Genomic DNA, 10901 nt, shown 5'->3' with positions numbered 1-10901 from the left:
CAGGCCACAGACAGGGGCCACGAGCTCTCATGAGAAAAAAAAAACATATATTTTGGGAAACAAATAAATCTGTGGTAGGAAGAAACCATTAGTACATGGAGGATGTGAACCACAGCTTTTTTTTTAAAAGAAAAGTTTTCCTACCAGAAAAGGCATGAAAGGCACATCCTGGTAGATCAGAGAAGAGACAATTTTGAGGACAGCACATTGGGTAGTAATGTAGGTGGCCTGATCCTCTGCCATACTTTGCCCATGTGGGAATGGTCTGCCTGGAGACTCTGGTTCTCTGGGTAAGAAGGGCCACTGGCCATCCCTGGACCTGGATCACCTGTTGTTATTAGAGAAGTTGTGCACTTTTGGGGTGGCTTGGTAACTGTAGGCCACATCTTTTATCACTCTTCTCTGCTGTAAACAGGGGAGAAATTTGAAGTAACAGAAATACCCACCTACTGGGTGCTGATTGTACTGCTTGTGCTGGTTGTAGTACTTGGCATAAAGTCCTTGGGGAAGTTCTAATTTCTCCAGCAGGATCTGTCCAACAGCTCTCAGTATTGCCTGAGCTTCAACAGGTGCCTCATCCATAACCGATTTGCTTTTGACTGGGTCCTGGCTCTGGGCCATGGCTGAGGCAAGTTCACCTTTTCGAAGGGGTCTTCTTGTCCTTTGCCCTTTTATTGAAGTTAAGGTATTGTGGAAAGTGCCTCATCAATTTTTTGAAGGGGATTTTTGGGAAAACCTGTCCTTCCCTGGCAGGAGTTGGAGGTATGTGCTCCCAAGGGCGTCTCCTTTTCCTGTGACCTAGCAGGGTTGCTCATTTCACTGACTTGTGAGGCCTTGAGTTCTGCCATCCCTTCTTTAAGCTCTTCTGGGTTGAGCCTTCTAATATTCTCCCTCCCATCAGTGGGAGAAAACGTCTTGTGTTTAAGAGCAAACATCTTGTGTTTGCCCTTAAATGGGTCCTTAAGTTTTGGTATCCTGAGCTCCCACTGCCCCTGGTTCCTCTCTCCACTCAATATCAGGTCGTATGACATTTGGGAAGCTGGTATGGCCCCACTGGTATTTTCCTTCTGGGAACTGGACTATGACACGTGAGAAGCCAAGAGATCTGCAGCAAGAAACACATCACAGTGAGAGTCTTGGAGGAGTACATTGGTGGCATAGTCTTTAAAGGACCATGTCAGTGGAACAAGCTTGAAGGAGGACATCTGTGTGACAGTCATAGAGGGGAAAGCCAGTAGCATGAGTTTGAAGCTTGTTCTGTGACTCTACATTTCCTTGGAGTTCAACCTCACCAGGAATCTTTGAAGGCATTGGTTTTCTGAATCTTGGTCCACTGGCTAAGTGGTGAGGAGTTTTCTCCGAGCCCTAGAGAACTACATTCCTCATATACATGTTATTGGTTTGGGAGACTGGCCAACACACTGGGTTCCATGGTGACTTCTGAAGCAGGAGTCTCCTCAGCTTCCACTGCCTCCTTGGCCATTTCAGCCCTTTAAGACTGGTACCCCAAGTTCATTGCCAGTATTGCTGCAATATCATAGAACTCTCCAGAAGCCTTCATGTCATTGGCTCATTCTTGGCTATTCCTGAGCTTGGATTTGGCTCCTGGCTCCTTTCTCAATCCGCAGGACAGTCCCAACATTCCAGTGTAAGGGGCTGAGAAGACTGCCTGCCCTCCTGTCTGGTCAGTGCCCTCTGAGGTCCCATTGCCATAACCAGAGGTTGTCCCTCTCAGGGCCTCATGATTTCCTCGGACACAGGTGAGGTGATAGGGAGTAGTCCTGCTGGGGTGAGAAATGTCTTTTGTTATCATGTTCTCTCCCCTAAAGAGCTGAGGCTGAGCTGGTTTCCCTAAGACCTTGGTGGACTTGGCTTTTGAGTGGACTGCAAATACACAGATAGCTGAACTGGGGAGGGGGACTGTGGAGGGGCAGTGCCGAGCCTCACATAGCTTGAGATTTATGGGCTCAAAGGCCTAGAGGGGCTGGCCCCACCAGTGCCCCTCCTGAAACCTAATCATATGTGCTTCCAGCACCTGCCAAGTGAGTAGAATAAGGAAGGCAAAACTCAGAGAAGGTGTTTATGTAATGTTCCCAATCCTTCAAGGATGCTTAATTCCTGGGACCTGTGAGAGTGTGGCACTTAAGAAAAGTATGGTTGGCAGAAAGCCAGGAGCAACCCACACTGATGGGATCAAACTCTAGTTGATCTGTTCTCACTTCCTGTCCAAATGGGGTCCTAAGAATTTTTCTAGATGTTTCTTTTCTGGGCCCCTGTTTCACTCTTTGAAGGCCTCAGGTATCTTTCTGACTTCTTAGAGTTCATTCTCGGAAATTTCACTGTGAAGCTGATTCAACTTCTGGAGAGAACTTTTGGGATCCTCCTCATACATTGCTGTAAACCACTGCTAAATTCCTTCCCTAGTTGATCTTTGCTATGGGACTTTCTATGGTACTTGGACTCCATCATCTGTATGTCCTGCTGCTTTTACTTGTAAATGCAGAGAGCTGTCAGGGCCCTTGCTTGTCTTGTGTGTGATAGACCCCTGGGAATTGGCCCTGAGCTTTTATCAGCTCCAGAGACACCTGAAATCTGAAGCAAAGGCCACCCTGTTTATCTGAGATGAGCTTCTTTGGAAGATGTTGCTCCTAGACATTAGGTTTCATAAAGTCCCTGTGAGGAATGGAAACTGACCTGTGGTCATGGGAGGCCCTACTATGCTGGGGAAGGTTAAGAGTGGTTATCTAAAGACTTCCTGAGATCTTTTTGTCACAGAAGATAAAGCCCTCTCCCTGCTCTATTACTGATGCTGAATGTCACCTTGGAAGAATGATTATACCTTATTTCAATTTGTAAGGCAAGATATTTCAGAGGTGCTCATCTGGAGCAGAAAAGAAGGTGATCAGATTAGAGCGAGTATGTGAGTCTGGATCTGGATCTGAGCCAGAGATAGGGGATGGAGCAGGGGTAAGTTTCCAGTCAAATTTCAGGGTTGGACCCCAGAGAGAGGCAATGGTGGGGCTTGAGAAAGCCCTGAAGGTGCACTAGGCTGAATTGGAACTGGAAAGTGGTTAGAGACTCCAAGGAATACAACAAAGAAGTAGGAGGGGCTCATAAGGAGCCAGACAGTAGCCACCTGGAATGCTGTGCTGGGAGGGGAGACCTCAGGAGAACTGGCTGCACTTATGCTGTTGATAGTTCCCCAAGAACTAGAGATGAGAGAACTGCTGAGGCCTGGACACCTGCTCCGGTCTGTCCTTCATGCTCTAGAATGTTTGGGGGGTTGGAAATGACCCATCCTTTTCTTTATCTTTCCAAATATTCAGTTTTCTTTCTTGGCGATCAGTATCTCCAGCAGCTTCTGGATATCAGGGTTAACAAATTAGGGGCTACCAGTGTTTACCTGCCTGTCCATGGGGTCCTCCCAGAATGAAGCCTCAGATTAGTGGTAGGACAGATGTTCTTTTTGGAACTCATGCTATGATGAGGTGAGGAAGAACAAGGCCTTGGTAGTCACCCACTGCCAGGACAGGAACTTAATGGGATAGCCTGAGCAGCCAAAGGCTGAGATAAGAGAGACGAGAGAGGCTCAAAAGGAGTATATGTTTTAAATATGTCATAAATGTCAACCTGTTTTCACACATAATAACTTTTTAAAAAATTTATTTATTTATCTTTAGAAGGGAAGGGAAGGAGAGAGGGAGAGGAATATCAATGTATGGTTGCTTCTCGTGTGTCCCCTGCTGGGAACTTGTCCCTGCTGGGAAACTGGCCTGCAACCCAGGCATGTTCCCTGACTGGGAATTGAACCGCGATCGTGTGGTTTGCAGGCCTGCACTCAATCCACTGAGCTACACCAGCCAGGGCCATAATAACTTTTTTACCTTAATCAATGCATTGGTAAAACTTTATTTTATACTGAAGTTTGACTAATTTGTTATTGTTTTGATTAATCTATACCATCTTTACTCAGAACAACTGACATAAACTTAAATTAATGGCTTATTATTAAAAATTCACAAAATGAAATAAATATAGTAAAAAAACCCTCCAAATTATATGTTTTATGTTAGCAGTATTTTACACTTCTGAAGTTAGAAAAGCTTCACAGAGACTTATGGGAAATGTACACACATAAACACATGTTCACACATATGTGTATGTCTGCGTGCATGCACACACATTCTGACAGACCAATTCAGTATTTTCAAATTCAAGAATTATGCATTTTCTCATTTTCTTCAAATATTTTATGTTTTGTCTTGGCCCTATCTGTTCTTACTCTGCCCTAAACAGACAGTCTATTCTTCAGAGGTTAGAAACATGTGTGGTACTCCTGGGAACCAGGAATGGGTTGGTAGAGCTAAAGTTCTGATCTTTGTAGTGGACCTTGGGACTGGGAGTCTAAGGCTTGTGTTTGAGTCAATTCTTCAACAGTCTTTTCTAATACTCGCAGTGTGTTCTGTGCCTATTTGCTTCTTCAGAGAATGCCCTGCCTTCCCTCTCCTGCCCTTTGCTGACCCCTAGAACTATAACAGTTATTGAAGTAAACATAATATACTAATTGGGTGGTAATTATAGAATAGGCTGTACTAACAGCCTCATGATTCATGTATTTAAAGTTTCCTTACAAGTGTTTTATAGACATCAGCAGTTGCAGCTCCTGATTAATCAAGAAATGATCCTGACCACAAGAACTGGGGAAGCATCAGAGACTCATTTCAGAACCAGTAGAAATACAGCCTGCAGGTCCTGTTCCCAAATATTAGCAGTGAAACTGCAGATGGAGAATGAATCTACATGATGATGCACTCAGGAGACGTTGAAACCACCAAAGAGCAGAACTCAGAAACTGCATGGTTCCAGAAATGCCCCACCTCTCCTCCTCCCATGGTCCCCCTATATAAACTAGTCAGGATGGCTGAAATGATGAGGTGAGCTTTGACACAAGGATTTCCCATCTTCCAGGTTACCGGGCCCTGGATAAAACTACTTTGATGTACATCAGCACCTGCCTCCTGAGTACTGTTTTTCCAAGGGGTAGGCAGCTGGACCTGCATTCAGTTACAGTGCTTCATGTCTTGCCTGCACATTACAGAGAACTTTAAGTCCTATAGAAAATTCCCTTATGGCATCACTGAATATCCCTTCTGGCAGCAAGAACTGGGGATTTACTTAGGAACTGTATTTTTTAATCACTACACAATTACTTTTTTTCTTAATGTAGGCTTAAAAATGTATATTCTCTCTTGGTCATAGAGCTTCATAGAGTTTTAAGGGGACTGAGAGCATTTGTGTTCATTTGGTGGGCTGTCACGAGTATACAGTTCAAGAGCACATCTTCAGCATCAACTGCTGTTTTTCTCTGTCTATAGCCTCTTTACCCTTTATGATATCATCAGTGGGGTATGAGAGTCCTCAGTGTGGACAACTAGGGCCTGGGCAGTATGGCGGGGTCCAATCTAGACAACTAATGTCAGTGGGGAACATGGCAGGCCCTGATTTCTGCTCCATTTTCACAGTGCCTTATGATTGGAATATGAATCTCATCTTAACTTAGAAAATCAACCTCAGGTGTGCAGAGGCCTCAACATCAACAACATCAACACAACCTTCACATTCTGGCCTGCTTCTTCTTCCTCCAAATGAGGAATCCTGCCCTCTCAGCCAGAAAAGCAAACTAGAAAAGCTCAGCCAGTCACATGGACCACCCTGGTGATTGTCCTCTATCCAAGGGCTCTCAGCTGAAAAAGAAAGACCCATTTGAGCTTCTGTGAGCAGAAGGGACATTACAAAAGGTCTTACGAAAGGTTCCAGAGTCAGATTATCAGGTTGGAAGCTTTGGGGCAGGCCAGCACCCCTAAACCATACATACCCCAGTGTCCTCCATCAGTGACCTCTCCTCTAGCTCTGTACCAGCTGCCAGCCCACACACCCAGCACATTCAGCTTCTGTGAGGGTACTCTGCTCAGTGGGGATGAGAGAGAAAGAGAGAGAGAGAGAGAGCCTTCATCTCCTTGAAAGTCAGATAAAGTGGAGTCCACTTGGTCTGAGGCTAGCTGGTGAGATCAGAATCCATAACGTGATCTCTTTTCTTCCCAGAAAGGAGACCCCCTTGAAGTGGGGATTAACCAAACTCTCTTAAAAGGAAAATAAAAAATCCCATCATGTTAGGTGGAGCAGGAGAGAGAGCAGAGGAGGACATTTTTTTGGATATCTGTCTTCTAACTGATTTTAAGATAAACTACAGATTTGAAGAAAGTGTTTTTGAAATAGATTTGATAAAAATCTGGTATCCAAATGTATATAACCTCTTCAATCTCAAAATGAAAAAAAAAAACAAGCAAAGCAACCCAATTTTTAAATTTGGGTATAAGCTCTAGACAGACACCCCGCCACAGAAGATACTCAGATGGTGGGGAATGAAAGATGGAGACAAACCAGATAGAAGTACCAAAATGAAATTACAATTAAGTTATAGAACAATAAACATCAATAGCCAACTAAAAGCTGGGTGAACAAAAGTCTTATAGCCAAGAATTACAGAAGCCACATTCAATCTAGCAGAAAGAAAAGATGCTGAAAGTATTGGCCCCACACGTATGCGTGATAGTAAAGAAACTGCAGGGATAGGTCAGTTGCAAAAATACCCACTGAGGACCCTACTGTGGGCTCCCCAGCCCAGAGCACCATAACATCTGGCAATGAAAATCATTGGGGATTCTGTTTTATGGAGAGATAGTGGTCTGGTAGAAAATGAGGAGCCCTCATAAAGGACTATGCCCCAAATCCCATACCAGAAAAAGAACAAAAAACAAAGCCCCAATTGATTAAAAGAAAGAAAACAATAAAGATCAGAGATGAAATGAATGAAATAGTGTTCTTAAAAAAGCAATATAAAAATTCCATGAAACCACGAACTGGTTCTTTGAATATATAATCCCGATTGATAAACATTTAGCAAAACTCATCAAGAAGAAAAAGAGAGGAACCAAATAAATAAAATCAGAAATGAAAGAAGAGAAGTAACAACAGACACCACAGAAATGCAAAGATTGTAAGAAAACATTATGGACAACTATATGCCAACTGATTGGTCAATGTAGACAAAATGAACAAATTCCTAGAAACACAATATTCCAATACTGAATCAGGTAGAGTCAGAAAATCCAAATAGATTGATTACAAGTGATGAAATTGATGCAGTGATCAAAAACATCTCAGCAAACAGAAGTCCTCGACCAAATGGCTTTAAGGCAAATTTTACCAAACTATCAAAGAAGAATGAACACCTCTTTTTGTGAAACTATTCCAATAATTTCAAGAGGCAGGAAGACTCCCAAGCTCATTGTATGAGGCCAGCATTATCCTAGTTCTAAAAGAAGATGAGGACACCACAAAGAAAGAAAATTATAGGCCAATATTCCTGATGAACATTGGTGCTAAAATTCTCAACAAAGCACTAGCAAATGGATCCAGCAATATAATAAAAATATAACATACCATGATGAACTTGGATTTATTCACATGCTCATATCAACAGATGCACAAAAAGCATTTTATAAAATTCAGCAGCCATTTATGATAGACATTCTCAGCAAAGTGTGAACAGAGGGAATACACCTCAACATAATAATGGCCATATATGACAAACCCACAGCCAAAATCACAGTCAACCAGGAAAAAAATAGAATAATTCTCCTTAAGATCAGGAATAAGACAGTGATGCCTGCTTTTACCCCTGTTATTCAACATAGGAGTGGAAGTGCTGGCCACAGCAATCAGACAAGAAGATGAAACAGAAAGCATCCAGATAGGAAAGGAAGAAGTAAAACTGTCATTATTTGCTAATGAGGTAATACTATATATACAGAACCCTAAAGATTTCACAAAAAAATTATTGGAACTAGTATATTAATTAAAGTAGCAGGATACAAAATAAATATCCAGAAGTCATTTGCATTTTTATATACCAGTAATGAACCATTAGAAAGGGAAATTGTAGTGGTTGTGGAAAATGGAGGCGGAGTAGAACAGCGACCCCAGTACTCATACACCTGGGAGAAAATCCTGGCAGATTTACTGAAGAACAGCGCAATCAATTCCCCAACCAACAATTCCCCAGCATTTATGAAAATAAGAGACCAGAGATAGTGACGAACCAGACAACTAGAGGTCGTTGGGGTCTCAGGGACACGAGTAAGGACGGAGGTGGCTAGGCTGGAGGCAGCCATTAGCTGGCCTGTAAAGACCTCAGAGATGCAGCTGCCGCATCGGTCGGAGCCAAGAGGCTTCCTTCCGTCTGTGCCCAGCGACAGGGGCGTCTGCCACAGAGAACTCATCGGGAGCCTGGCAACCCTGAGTAAAGTCAAGGGCAGCGGCAGCAATGGCGGTGGCGGCGGGAGGACAGCCATTGGCCGGTGCATAAAGACCTTGGAGCCTTGGCTGCCTCAGTGGTCGGGGCCCAGAGGCTTCCTCCTGCGCCCAGTGACAGGGGTGTCTGGCACAGAGGACTCATTGGGACCCTGGCACCTGTGAGTAAAGACAAAAGTGGCAGTGGCAGGGCCGGCTGCCCTCAGGAGCCAGGCACCCCAGAGTGAAGTCAAAAGCTGCAGCGGCGGGACCAGCAGCCGTTGGCCGGCGCGTAAAGACCTGGGAGCTGCTGCTGCTGCAGCTTCCAGGGCCCAGAGGCTTCTGTCTACTGCCAGCGTCAGGGCATCTGCCACAGAGGACTCAGAGGGAGCCCAGCAACTGTGAGTAAAGACAAAAGCAGCAGCGGCAGGAACGGCTGCCCTCGGCCAGCCGAAAACGCCTCGGAGCTGCCGCTGCCGCTGTGTTAGGGGTGTAGAGGCTTCCATCTGCTGCCAGTGCCACGGAGGACTCATAGGGAGCTCAGCACCCAGTGGAACATTGGGCCGGCTACGGGGTCCCTGGAAAAGCTGGCTCCCTCCCTCTCCATCTAGGCGGAGACCTGGTCTCTGGTTGGCAGAGACCTGTCTGCCTAGGTGTGCAGGGAGGGTGGCAAGGACAGGGGGCCGTGTTCAGTTGCAATCTCTGTGGTCCCCAGCCCACCAGCCTGCCAGCCCAGGGAATTTGAGAGGAGCATTGTCCTAACCAGTCAGGTTGGGGATTGGGCTGGGCTGAGAGGCACATTTTCTGGAGAAGTTTTTACTGGAAAGTGGACTGAGGTGTTCTCCTGTGAAGGCAGCTTGACTTGCTTCTCACCCAGCCACAGGACTGGGAAGGACCAGTACCAGATCCTGTGGAATTCAGGCAGCCTGTCAGGTGGGTGGGCACACGCACCCCAGTCTAGTAGCCTGGCTGGTGGGCGGGTGTGCACCTGGGCCTACAACCCAGCCCACAGAGGGGTCCCGGTGAAACCAGAAAAACCGGATTGGACAGTTTGAAACCAACAAGGAAGGAGGTTTTTTTATTTTTTTTACTTTTATTTTTAAACTTTTTTCAGTAATCATATGTATTTTTTAATTTTATTGTTGCTATATCTTTCAGTACTCTGTTCCTTTCCTTTCTTTTTTCCTGTTTTAGTCTTTCTTCATTTCACCCCAAACTTATACTGCTTTTTCCTCACTTCTCTTGCCCTTTTTTGTGTGTTTGTTTGTTTGTTTGTTTGTTGCTTTCTATACCACTGTAAATACTTCACAACACATCTCTCAGGTCTTAGCCCACTTTACAGGTTCCTGAATTCTATTACTGTAGTGATTAACTCTACTTGCTCACATGCTATGTCTATTTACTATTCTTTACTCTCACCTTACCTCAAAATCTGAACACCCGCAACCTCACTGCTTTCTAGATATAACTCACAAGCCTTCCCTCCCCAACAAGAGACTTATCTTTGGTCTATCCTTTCTTAAAAGTGGCAAATTGGGTTGAAGATTACAGTTAACACTATATAGAGCCTAAAGATCTTCTATCTCTTCTCTATCAGCTGTGACTGTAAATATCATAAAGTACTCTCCTGCTGTCATAAACCATCTTGCCTCCCCCTCCAGCTGATCACACACACACAAAGAAAGGAGTAGGGAGAAGCGGAGAACATCAAGATACCTGCAGGAGACTGCACCACTGAATTTCACAGGAATTCTACCACAGAAGTTCACACCATAAACCTAGGGAGTCAGAAAAGATCAATTAAAGAAGCTGAAGCTAACAAGAAGAGTCTCATAAGCAATGGGAAGACAAAGAAACAATGCCCAAATGAAAGAAAAGGTGGAATTCTCAGAAATAATGTCAGATGAAAGAGAGGTAAGTCAGCTATCAGATATTGAATTCAAAGCACTAGTTATCAGGAAATTCAAAGAGCTCACAATGAGCTACCAGAAACTAGAGGGGAGCTACCAGAAACTAGAGGGGAGCTACAATGAGCTCTCCGCAAAGTATATCAACATGAAAAAAGAAATAGAAACTATCAGCAAAGGACAAGAGGAAATGAAGAATACAATTTCGGAACTGAAGAACACAGTAGACGGAATGAAAAGCAGGATCGATGAGGCAGAAGATTGGATCAGTGAGTTGGAGGACACAGTAGAAAGAATCTCCCAGAAAGAGCAAGAAAGGGAAAAGAGGCTGAAAAGAATGAAGACTGACTAAGAGAAATGCAAGATAATAAGAAACGTAATAATATCCAAATAATAGGAATACCAGAAGGAGAAGAAGAAGAACAAGGGATAGAAAACTTATTTGAAAGAGTAATGATGGAAAATTTTCCTAATTTGATGAGGAAAAAGTTACACGAATCCAGGAATCACAGAGAGTCCCATTCAAGAGGAACGCAAAGAGGCCCACTTCAAGACACATCATCATTAAAATGGCAAAATTCCAAGACAAAGAGAGAATCCTAAAGGCAGCAAGGGAGAAAAAGGAAGTAACATACAAGGGAG

The 10901-nt window shown here is 44.2% G+C and overlaps 1 pseudogene; it reads right to left on the bottom strand.

Annotated features, from left to right (window-relative positions):
* Positions 1-324: 324 nt before the first annotated feature.
* Positions 325-10901, bottom strand: part of LOC118981543 (spermatogenesis-associated protein 31E1-like) — a 17312-nt pseudogene continuing 6735 nt past the window's right edge.

This window comes from Sturnira hondurensis, unplaced genomic scaffold (genome assembly GCF_014824575.4).
Source record: "Sturnira hondurensis isolate 20B ecotype Veracruz unplaced genomic scaffold, ASM1482457v3 Scaffold0001989, whole genome shotgun sequence".
NCBI lineage: Eukaryota > Metazoa > Chordata > Mammalia > Chiroptera > Phyllostomidae > Sturnira > Sturnira hondurensis.
Note: the sequence above shows the minus strand (reverse complement) of the source record. Positions and strands in the feature narration are given on the sequence as shown.